The following is a 12,064-nucleotide window of genomic DNA, read 5'->3' as shown; positions in this document are numbered from 1 at the left end:
GTTTGCAGAATTAAGCTGACCTATTATAATTTCCCAGTTTTCAAGATCACCATCATAATTATTGAAGCCATTACTCTTCAAATTAATAGCTATTTCATAGGGCTTTTAAGCCTAACCTCTGTGTAGTTAATGTATTCTAGGTGCTCAGTATAGAACTGATTGTTTTGGTCAGCTTTTGGTGAACATCCAGAATTAATTCAAATAACTTGGATTTAAAAGTAATTAAGTTAACTTTTAATGGTTTGGTGTTCTCATATTGAAAGTAAGGCTGTCTGGATAGGAAAGAGGGAAATTTTATGGGGTATTCCCTGGTGGTCCAGTGGTTAGGACTCTGTGCTTTCACTGCCGAGGATACGGGTCAATCCCTGGTTGGGAACTAAGATCCCACAAGCCACGTGGTGCGACCCCCCCCCAAAAAAAAAAGGTAAAGAGGGAAATTTTATGGATGTAAAACACCCATCCATACAATGTCAGCTTAGCTTCCTGGATGAGGTTTCCTCAAACCCCTAACCTAGAATGTGGAAGTTGTAAGCTCTTCTCTTCCTGAAAATATTTGTGCATTTCCTGGGTTTTATCATCTTGCAATTGCTTCTGCCTCCTAGGCACCTATTTTTCTTGCCTTGTGCCTCTGATGTGCACCATGGTGCCCTCAGATGTGATACTTGGCTCCTTCTCTGATTCTCAGAAAGGCTCTATTCATGAGGGCATTTGTGTTTTTAGTACACCTAACTGAAGAAAGGAGGCAAAATAGAGGTGGGTGAGCCCTATATTGCATTAATGCAACTTCTGTTAAGGCATCCCTGTTCTGAAAATGTTCCAGACTTCCCTTGACTGGAGAACTTCACCCCCACGTAACCCCAGCTTTGCTCCACTGTACTAACTATTCTTTTCTCCTCTTCCTTTCCCTCTCCTCATCATCCTTCTCTCTTTCTCTTGTCTAGTGTAAAGCAATTTCCCTTTCTTGACAGTCATTCTGGGATCTTGACAGGCATTCTGCAGGGAACCGTCCACCCTAAGGGAACCTGAGTGGTGGGGGACCCTATTGAGGGAACATATTTTCACAAGGAAGCCTTCTTCTAAGAGAAATTCTTGTGTTAGTTATTAGGATAGCAAAATAGAGAATTTTTCATTTTGTTACATGGTGGCAGACGGTGTATTAATCTCAAGCTTATTGAGTCCTACCTCCTCAATAAAGTGTCAGAAACCTAAAAATTGATTATACATGTAATTTGTCCAAATTCTACATTCTAGATAACTTTGACTAGTACAGTGTCCTTGTGTATAGAATGCATGCTGCTTACCTAAAAGTCATGAACCCACCTAACACAAAGATGTCACCTCCTGGCATTTTCATTATTACATATTTCACTTATACAAAAAGAATTTTGGCTTTTGAAACACAATTATTTTTGTTGCCATGAATTTGTTTTGGTTTTTCTGACAGTTTCAAGTTATATGCAAAGACAGTGTATAATCTTTAAAACCTAAAACAAATGCAGAAGTGCATTTCTCAGGAAGTAAACCTTTTGTACTACCATCAGCCTCTTCATAAATGACTGTCTGGTTGCTCTTAGCTGAAAAAAAGATCACAGCTATTTTTTTTTTTTTTTTTACTCTTTTACCTCAATTTTGAGGACTTGTGGGGATTTCACTAAATGGCATTGTAATACACTGATCCTGTTTTTGAATTTATAAATAAAATTCATGAAATTGCTTTTCTCTTACTATATATCAGCCCGACCTCACAGATTTTTTTCCCTTGTAGGTAATAGAGAAGAGGAAACCTAACCAATGACTGTGGAGTAATATGGAAGAAGATGGAAAAAACTTGTTTAATGAGTAAGAAATAAAACTATAATAAAAAGTTATTCATGAAAACTATTCACAATCATATTATGTATGACCAGTCTGTAATAGGTGGCCAAGGTTCGTATACTATTAGAGTGAGTGATCAGTGATCAGTCACTATCTTTGTTTTATTGCCATTCTGAGCTTTCACCACCTTTCTTACCCTTGTGAATTTCTGAGTGCTATGAATTACTTAAGAGGAGACACAGCTATATTTGAAGAAAAAGATGGGACCTGGAGACCAGCACCTATACTGAAACAAGTCTAGGGTAGGTCTTGAAGCTTACTGGTGGTTGGATAGAGACTTTGTCTGTCATGACCTCTCAAGAGTGTTAGCAACCCCTTCTCGCTCTCCAGATATTTCCAGCTGCTGTGATGTTAGGCTCACCCTGGGGATCCTGTTCATTTAGCCAAGTGCAGATTGTGTGTCAGGTGATAATCAAATAGAATTCCACAGAAAATCCAATAAAAGGTGTAACTAAATTTATGAGATATAAAAATTTTAAATTACATAAGTCCATACATGCTTACTGTCAATAATTCAAACATTATAGATAACCAAAACCTATCTGAAACTTAGCCCTCCCCCCCCAGATAATATAAGTGTATGATATGTCTTCTTCTTTGCCTACTGGTTAAAAACTTGGGCTTAGGAGCTAGACTGTTTTTGACTAGGCATTATTTTTTCTTTTTTTAATATATTTATTTACTTATTTTTGGCTGCGTTGGGTCTTCATTGCTGCGCGCGTGGGCTTTCCCTAGTTGCAGCGAGTGGGGGCTACTCTTCGTTGCAGTGCACGGGCTTCTCGATTGCGGTGGCTTCTCTTGTTGCAGAGCACGGGCTCTAGGCGAGCAGGCTTCAGTAATTGTGTCACGTGGGCTCAGTAGTTGTGGCTCGTGGGCTCTAGAGAGCAGGCTCAGTAGTTGTGGTGCAAGGGCTTAGTTGCTCCGCGGCATGTGGAATCTTCCCGGACCAGGGATCGAAACTGTGTCCCCTGCATTGGCAGGCGGATTCTTAACCACTGTGCCACCAGGGAAGCCCCTGACTAGCCATTATTAACTTGACGTTTGGGCAGGTTAATTTCTCTGTGCCTCAATTCCTTGGGCATAAATGGGGACAATAAAATGCCTATGTCATAGTGATGTTGAAGATTAATTAGTTAATCTATATAAAAAACTTGGAATAATGCCTGGAACATAGTGAGTGTTGAGTAAATGTTAGCTGTAATTTTCTTATGTATCCCAGTTCGCATTTTTATGTACCAACCTTCCACAGATGAATCTTTTTCTGATACACCGCAAGAGTTAAACCATTTTGAATAAGGTCAACCCTGATGGCAAGGATTTTTAAATTTTTTCATGAATGTTTTCTTTTTGGCTTTGAGCTTCATTTCTCTCAGAGTATGCTGCTAGACTATGTGTGAGAATAGTGTTATACACCTTCAACTCTTACTACATATCTTACGGTGTAAATGATGCTTACAGGTATGTATGAATAAACAGCTGTCTTCAGGCTATGATACTTTCATCTTACCCATAAAAGTATATCTATGTCAAAAGGATGCACAATTCTCTTGTTTCTAGATAGTGATATCACATTTTCTGTAAAGATTCCTTTAATCTGTTTTGAAGGACAAGTCTTCTTGAGTTTCTTTTTTTCTTCTTTCATAGAATCATAATAGTTTTGAAAATGTCTTTGCTATCTTTTCCATGACTTGTCAGCACTTTCTTAGGTAATACAGACAACTACGTATTTTAAGAAGGAAGGGGACTTCCCTGGTGGCTCAGTGATTAAGAATCCACCTGCCAATGCAGGGGACGTGGTTTCGAGCCCTGGTCCGGGAAGATCCCACATGCCGTGGAACAACTAAGCCTGAGAGCCACAACTACTGGGCCTGCGTGCCACAAATACTGAAGCCTGTGCACCTAGAACCCATGCTCCACAACAAGAGAAGCCACTGCAATGAGAAGCCCATGCACCGCAACGAAGAGTAGCCCCTGCTCACTGCAACTAGAGAAAGCCCGTGCACAGTAATGACCCCACACAGACATAGATAGATAAATAAATAAATTTATTTATTTATTTATTTATTTATTTATTTATTTAAAAAGGAAGGACACTAAAACAGCCATCTCTTTTGAATATTTTCCTCCTGTATTGTTCTGGGGCTCTAGATTATTATGGACTATTCTGTCTGCTATGACTTTTTTTCTTTCTTTTTTTAAAAAAAATATTCATTTGGGCTTCCCTGGTGGCGCAGTGGTTGAGAATCTGCCTGCCAATGCAGGGGACACGGGTTCGAGCCCTGGTCTGGGAAGATCCCACATGCCACGGAGCAACTAGCCCCGTGAGCCACAATTACTGAGTCTGCGCGTCTGGAGCCTGTTCTCCGCAACAAGGGAGGCCGCGATAGTGAGAGGCCCGTGCACCGCGATGAGGAGTGGCCCCCACTTGCCGCAACTAGAGAAAGCCCTCGCACAGAAACAAAGAGCCAACACAGCCAAAAATAAATAAATTAATTAATTAAAAAATATATATATATTCATTTATTCATTTTTGGTTGCGTCAGGTCTTAGTTGCAACACACGGGATCTTTCGTTGTGGCATACGGGCTCTTTGTTGCAGTGCACAGGCTTCTCTCTAGCTGTGGTGCACCAGCTCCAGAGCGTGTGGGCTCTGTAGTTGCAGCACACGGGCTTAGTTGCCCCGCGGCATGTGGGATCTTAGTACTCCGACCAGGGATCAAACCCGCGTCCCCTGCATTGGAAGGTGGGTTCATAACCACTGGACCACCAGGGAAGTCCCTGCTGTGACTATTTTAGAAGACAACTATATAAAAACAGAAGTTAACGTTGACTATTTATTATGTGTCAGGCAGACCTTTAAGTGCTTTACTCATTTATTCATTATCTCATTTAATCCTGTCATCCACTTATGAGGCAGATGCTATTATTATCTTCATTTTAAAAGCTGAGAAAAGTGAGGCACAGATTAAGTAACTTGCTCAGTCACGTCGCAAGTGCAGCTTCAGGATTCAAACCTAGGTCCTCTGCTGCAGAGCATGTGCTGTTGATCAGTGGGGTGCTGGCCTAGTAATAAACTTAGAAGGTTTGCTAAGGTGGGTGTGGATTTAAATAATAAGATAATAAAGCCAAATATTGCCTGAAAAAGTCACCATAATTAATCTGTTTCTGCTTGCTTGTGGAAAGGAAAATTTGAAATCGTGTATCTTCTTAAATTTGGGAAAAATAATGATATGAGATGATGTGAGATTCATAAATAATAATTTTTTTCTTGACCATACTTAAATGAATACAACTGTTTTACATCTTTATGAATTATTTATAGTATATAGAAATCACCTGAATCTAGCTAAGGACCAGTACATCTTTAGAACTGAGTTGATTTGTAGATTACCATTTAATTGCTATTGGTATAAACATGCAGACAGAAGACTGAACTGTGCAGCAGGTTGGAACTGATTGGTAATTGGAAATTGTTCTTTTGTCCTGTTAAATAATATTTGAATGACAGTCAGCAGGAAGTTGTTGAAGAGAAGAAAAGGCAGGAGAAAGGTGACTTATGGGTCTTACAATTAGAATGTCACAAGTGATGGTCTAAAAAGTAAATGTAAATTAACAATCAACATTTATATAGCAACTGGAAGGAGTTATACTGCGTGGTTTTTGTTCTGGGGTGTGTCTTGTCAGAGAGAAATACTGGCTTTTCTTTTCTTCAAATAACAGTTCATTTCTTGTTGAAATATGGTAAAGTACAAAGAGTAAGCATCATTTAAAGTAACAGCGAGTATGCTGATAAAATGTTTTGGCTTTACTGTAAGGTGTGGCTACAGGTAGTTATGCTTTCCTCTCTCCATCTTCTTGAACTCTCTTTCCTTGTTTGAGGATCCCTTCTGAATGTTCATCAAAGTTATGGCTCTTAGTGTACATATCTTTTTTTTTATGTGAAACATTTTTAAAGTCTTTTTTGAATTTATTACAGTACTGCTTCTGTTTTATGTTTTGGTTTTTTGACCATGAGTTGGCCGCGAGGCATGTGGGATCTTAGCTCCCCGATCAGGGATGGAACCCGCATTGGAAGGCAAAGTCTTTTACAGCAATGTCTTAAATTGTGGCCCAGAAGCTCCCTCAGGAGCCCCTGAGACCCTTTTGGGAGTCAAAGCTATTTTCATAACGATATTAAAACATACTTGTGTATGAGTATGCGGTGGAGTTTTCCAAAGACTTCATGATGTACAATCAACTGAATTCAGACTCTCTTCCTTATTCCAGACACTAAAAAGATTTGTAAAAATGTAGAATAAGGCCACTCTTCTCATTAGATTTACAATGAGAATTACTGAGGTTTATCTCTACATTAGAACATTACAATGACCCCATCGTGGGCCAGAAAGTCACGGTGCTCTCTCTAGTGACTGGGCGGACTGTGCCTGCCACACAGCACCTCCATGTAGGTTCTAGTGACATCCTGATTGGTTGCGGCTGTGTCTCCCAGTCTAGAAAAGTGAATATTCTGTTCCTTTTTCATAATTGTGCTAGAGGGTATGTTCCAGATTATAAGGAGCTGTGGAAATATGCATTTAAAGGTGAAAGGAGGGTTTGATTTTAAGGAGGAAGACTGTCCAACCTTGCCAATCAGTGACCCCACTGATATATACCAAATTCAGAATGTTCTTTGTATCGGTTGCTCCCAACTTTGGGAGGACCAAAAGGACCTTTCAGGACAGCCTTTTATTTTTCAGTATTAATTGAGCATCTATGATGTTCCAATACTGTTCTAGGGGCTAGAGCTGGAAATAAGTCAGTGAACAAAATGAAAGTAAAAAAACCTCTACCCTCACAGAGCTTCCATCCCAGCCTTCGAGTCTTTTGCCATAGTCACAGCTCCCTCTTCAGGGGAGTCTGAGTTCATGGTAGCGTAGCTGCTGTGGAGCTTGAACACTGACTGCTGTCCCTCAATGGCTAAGTGCTGAGGATAGAGTGGGAACTGCTTGACATTTTGTGATTTTTTTTTTTTAAGGGCACCAAATTGGGATTTTTCAAATCTTACCTGGAACCCCAATATAGCAATAAAGGTGGGCCTATCCAGTTACCCTTGTTGTGGTTGTTTTAATCTTATTTTGTTTTCAAAGTTAGCGCCACTTTTGTTAAAAAGTTTAACTTTTAAAACAATTCAATACCAACTTATGTTAAATTTATTCTAATTGTTTTTTATTATTTGAAGGAAAATGTTCATATATGTGTGAGATTTTCATTGGCTGGTGAGTTGCTCCCAAGACCCTATAATTTGTTTAATAGACTTTTTTTTTTTTTTTTTTGCGTTACGCGGGCCTCTCACTGTTGTGGCCTCTCCCGTTGCGGAGCACAGGCTCCGGATGCGCAGGCTCAGCGGCCATGGCTCACGGGCCCAGCCGCTCCGCAGCATGTGGGATCTTCCCGAACCAGGACACGAACCCGTGTCCCCTGCATCGGCAGGCGGACTCCCAACCACTGCGCCACCAGGGAGGCGCCTAATAGACATTTATACAGAAAGAGATTACTTGGCTCATTAGATTGGGTCATTTAATAATGGCTGGAAGGTTAACAAATGTGGCCATCAGACTCCTGCTCAGCGGCTGGGTATCTCTTGTATCACTCACAACTTCAGCCATTTCCAAACGCAGACGATTGGGAATACCATTAGAATATTAATGGAAAAAGAAACTGACATGCAAAATGTGAATGGCCAAAAATTGTCCCTAAAGATTATTTTAACATTTTTAATTTCCAAGAGTTCTACATCAAACTTGGCCTTCCAACTTAAGGAATTCTCAGTTGTAACAGGAGTGCCATGAAATAATTGCTTTTCAGCTGCTTCTGCTTCTTTTTCTTTTTGTTTTTTTTCTTCTTTTATAGTTTTTATTTGATCTGCCATTTCACTTAATTTTTCTTGCACAGCTGTCACTAAAGTAGAGATCATCACCATACCAAGGTTTTCTTCTGCCTGTAATGCTAATAATTCTTTTTAATGTCTGAAACATCATTATCTTCTAGATTTTTCTGGGAGAATATTTCCTAGAGGGGTGCCTCATCTGGGTACTTTTCACTGTATGTAAACTTGAGGATAGTCTAGACAGTTTCATCACTTTCTTCAGCCTCAGATGTCACAGTAATAGTGAAACTGGGTAGATTTTCTGATAACACTTAGCAGGAACTTGTCAAGTGAAACATTACTGAAGGAGAATGTGGTCTCAGGAGAGTCCATTCATATTTTGGAAGACTTTGTTAGGGAGGTTGAATAATGTACAGTCAAGTTGTGAAAGAGTTGGGGTAGATTGCATGGCTCCTTGCCATCATCTGTCACCATGGCCCTCCCTGATGCCCATGAATTGCCCAGACATCCTGGTGGCCACAGCATTGGCCAGGTGGGCTCAGGTACAAAGTTCCAGGCTAAGAGGCCTGGGGCCCAAACCCAGGCCAGGAGCAACGCCTGCTCCCTTGGCAAACTTCTAAAAGAAGAAGGTAACTTCTGAATCCATGCCTTCTTCATTTACTGCCTAATCTGTGTGTAACACTCCCTTCTACCTTCTGTCCTTTGGGAATCCCTCAGACCCATCTTCCCTAGGAAGACTTTGTTTACAGGTCCCTGAACGACCTTCCTTGTTCTTTCCCAGGATTCTGTAGACTATAATAGCCAGAAGGACAAAACTATAAGGTCAGTTAATAAAACAAATAATATAAGCAGGTTCATATGTAGTTTATATTTATTTATAATTAAAAATAATAATGCTATTATAAAAATAGAACTATATAGAAGTAGCTCTAAAAATAAAGTGGCTTCTATCCTGTAGATAAGTATTTCTCAAACTTCTGACATTTGATACCACTGCATGATTTTTACCACATTCCAATAACATCTGTAGAGTTACTTAATATTTTTCTGTGAACCAGATTACTTTTTTTTAACCTAAAAGCCTACTTGAATCTCACCCTAAAAAATATCTATGGAGTTATGGATTTTCTATTCTTTTATAAAACACATTATAATCATATATGACTACTACGTTTAAAAATATTTACCTCTGGAGAGTTCCATTTCTGGATAAGACAGAGTAAGCACACTTGGCCCAGTGTCTCCCACTGAATGCAGCTAAAAACCTGGTTAGAACTCATGGAACAGCAATTTGAGGACTCTGAAAAGTCAATAGTAGCAGGTGGATTAGAGAAGACCAGGATTTGAAGTACCGCCATTAGTGTCCCCTGGCCTGGACGGAGTGCAGCCCACACCTGGAAGTGGGCACCAGTCATGGACAGAGAGAGCTCCAGGAGAAACCCTCCAGTTTTGACTTGAGTGGGAGAGGAGAACACTCTTCTAACACTCAGAGAAAGAGGGGTAGAAACTTCCTCCTTTAAAAAATTTCCCTCCTTCTCTCAGGCCCCAGCCGCCAGGAAATCTTGTGATGTTGGTGCTGGCCACAACAGCAGGGAGCCACAGATGCCTAAAACTCTTAAGGGAGAGGAACATTCCTCTCCAGCTGGAGAAGCTATAGTCCTAAAAAGGATCCCTCAGTTTTTTTCTTTCTCTTTGTCTTCCTGTTGCCTAGCCCTCAAAATATGTGATAGAATGGGATAACAAAAGCCTCAGCTTTCTGGCTAGAAGACAAAAAGGGAAGCTCCAGGGAACTGAAAAGTACCTGGGAGACAGTGGAGAAGGAGGAGCTCAGGAAAGCAACCCCGTAGAATTATTTGTGAACTCCTGGGTCCACCCCTCAACAGCACATGCATGGATCTGATCCTGAACAGCATACCAAAAACTATTAGAATCGACTATGAGATAAATCTCTGTCCAGGGCCTAGACTGGCCACTGGGTAGCGCTCATGCCAGACAGATCCTAATACCTCTACAAAGGCTAGACTGTGGAACTGATACTTCAACCGTACCTCACAGAAGGGTTGGTTGGGACTTGTGATTTGAAGCCAACCAGGTTGATTCCTTGCCAAAACAAATATTAACATTTTCCTTAGGATTTAAGCAAGACTCAGAATCTCGTAATATTAAAAATGTGCAGGATACGGTAAAAAATTATTCAACCTACAAGAAACCAGGAAAACTCAACTAATGGGAAAAAGACAACCAATAGATGCCAACACTAAGATAATACCTCTCCCCTACACATGGATTATCCCTTCCCTTCGATTTGATTGGCAAGCCTAGGCCACATGCCCACTGCTGGACTTGTGACCATTGCCAGGGGGTGCCATGCACAAACTGGCTGAGACCTCACAGGACCCACCCCTGGAGCTAGTGCTTCTCCTGAAGCACATGGCCCTATCGAGGAAGAGCGGCTGCTCAGGGTAAAAGCAAACAAGCAAAAAGACCAACCCCTACTTTCAGACTTCATAAAAACTTAATCTAACTTTGCTCTCAGATTTTAAGGGACTTTTCTATGGTAAGGTACAAAGATGATTGAGAACAGATAATCTATCATAGGACTCAATACAAATTTTATTAAGCCCTTTGTATGTTTTCCCTTTGTGTATGATTCTATTTTTATTTTTTAGGCAAATGGGTAAACTGCCTCTAGGCTAACTGTCACTTTAGCACTGAGATAAATAACCGGTTGAAGAATACAGATGTAATGAGCTACACCTTAGCCTTTGTAGCTGAAGATGACTGACCAATAATTACCATCTAGCCAGCGGGTCCCCACCAGCTGTCCACACTGGCCTGTGATTTGCAGCTGCAGCCTCCATGTGCTGAGTTTGGCACTGTGTGCACCTGCCGTCCTCTCTTCAGAAAGAAATACTCCAGGTGCTCATCAATGCTCCCTAGGTTTATCTGCCGCCGTGATTTCTCTGAGTCCCCAGTGGTGCTGTATCATTTTAAGTCTTGCTTTAGTGCGTCTTCAAAGTGTTTCTTTTTCCTATTCTGCTTGAGTTATCTCTGTTTAGCTCATCACACAGCAGCTACTTGGGAATGCAAAGCTGAGCATTTCAGAAAGCATGCTTGAGAGAGAGGCTACTGAAAGTGGTAGAGCTTATTAATATTACAGGTTCTTAAAGCGTTAAGTGCGTCAAGTTTCAAGTTGTGCAAACGTTTTCCATCTGAAAAATGTCTGAAAGAAAGCAGTTTTAAATTGTAAACAAACCTGCAGCATTAAAATGGCAGGATCCGATTGTGAGGGACTAAACAGTTGGATTCTGCTTGAAGAGGTGTGCCATATTGTGTTTATAAGAAATATATATTTGATCATTCAGATGACCAAAATATATTTCTCATATATATCTGGTCTTTGTCCACAGTTCTGGCTCACAGCCTCCAAAATCCATGGACTTTCCTAAGTACTGAATGATAAAGGTGTCTTTGGTTATGTTAATGAGGTGACTTTTGGAAAGCATCTAAGGATGGGAGCTGGTTGGCAATGAAGCCAACCATGTGATTAGAGGGTTGGAACTTTGTTTTGCCCCCTGACCTCTGGGGTTGGGAGTAGGGCTGGAGGTTGAATCAACCCCCAGTAGTCAATGATTTAATCAACTGTGCCTATGTAATGAAGCCTCCATAAAAACCCAAAAGGATGGGGTTCAGAGAGCTTCCACGTTGGGGAACCAGAATGCTTCCATGTGCCACTGTGCTGGGCCCCCAGCTCCATGGGAACAGAGGTCCCTTTGTTCAGGACCTCACCCTATGTATCTCTTTGTCTGGTTGTTGATTCATATTCTTTGTGATAAATTGGTAATCTAGTTAGTAAACAGGTTTTCCTAAGTTCTGTGAGTCATTCTAGCAAATTAATTGAACCCAAAGGGGGAGTCATGGGAACCTCTAATTTATAGCCAGTTGGTCAGAAGCACAGGTAACAAACTGGGCTTGCGACTGATGTCTGAAGCGGAGGTGGTTTTGTAGGACTGAGCCTGTGGAATCTGATTCTATCTCTGGGTAGTGTCAGAATTGAGTTGAATTCTGAGGCACCCTGATGGCGTCCAGGAATTGCCTGTTGGTGTGGGGAAGCCTCCATACGCACACATGTTGAATTGGGCCCAGGAACCTAATGTAAGGTGACTGAGAAGAGCCCAGAGTAAAAATTTGCCCCAAAATACCTGTACATTACCTTTATAATATTGGACCAATGGGAAGAAGAGTTTGTGTGGGTCAGGTTGAAGGATCTCAGCAGAGAGCATAATCCTCGTCATAGTCCTAACTTTGTTGGCAGTGTCAGTG

General features: G+C 40.9%; 1 protein-coding gene across 1 annotated transcript in view; it reads left to right on the top strand.

Annotated features, from left to right (window-relative positions):
• The first annotated feature begins 1,774 nt into the window (after window positions 1–1,774).
• Window positions 1,775–12,064, top strand: part of USP49 (ubiquitin specific peptidase 49) — a 42,102-nt gene continuing 31,812 nt past the window's right edge. Inside the window, exon 1 of the mRNA XM_081245130.1 lies at window positions 1,775–1,839. The gene's annotated coding sequence lies outside the window, so the exon portion shown is untranslated. The remainder of the gene's footprint in view (window positions 1,840–12,064) is intronic.

The sequence above is a fragment of the Mesoplodon bidens genome (assembly GCF_964165515.1).
Source record: "Mesoplodon bidens genome assembly, chromosome: 10".
NCBI lineage: Eukaryota > Metazoa > Chordata > Mammalia > Artiodactyla > Ziphiidae > Mesoplodon > Mesoplodon bidens.
This window is presented reverse-complemented; position numbering and strand designations above follow the sequence as displayed.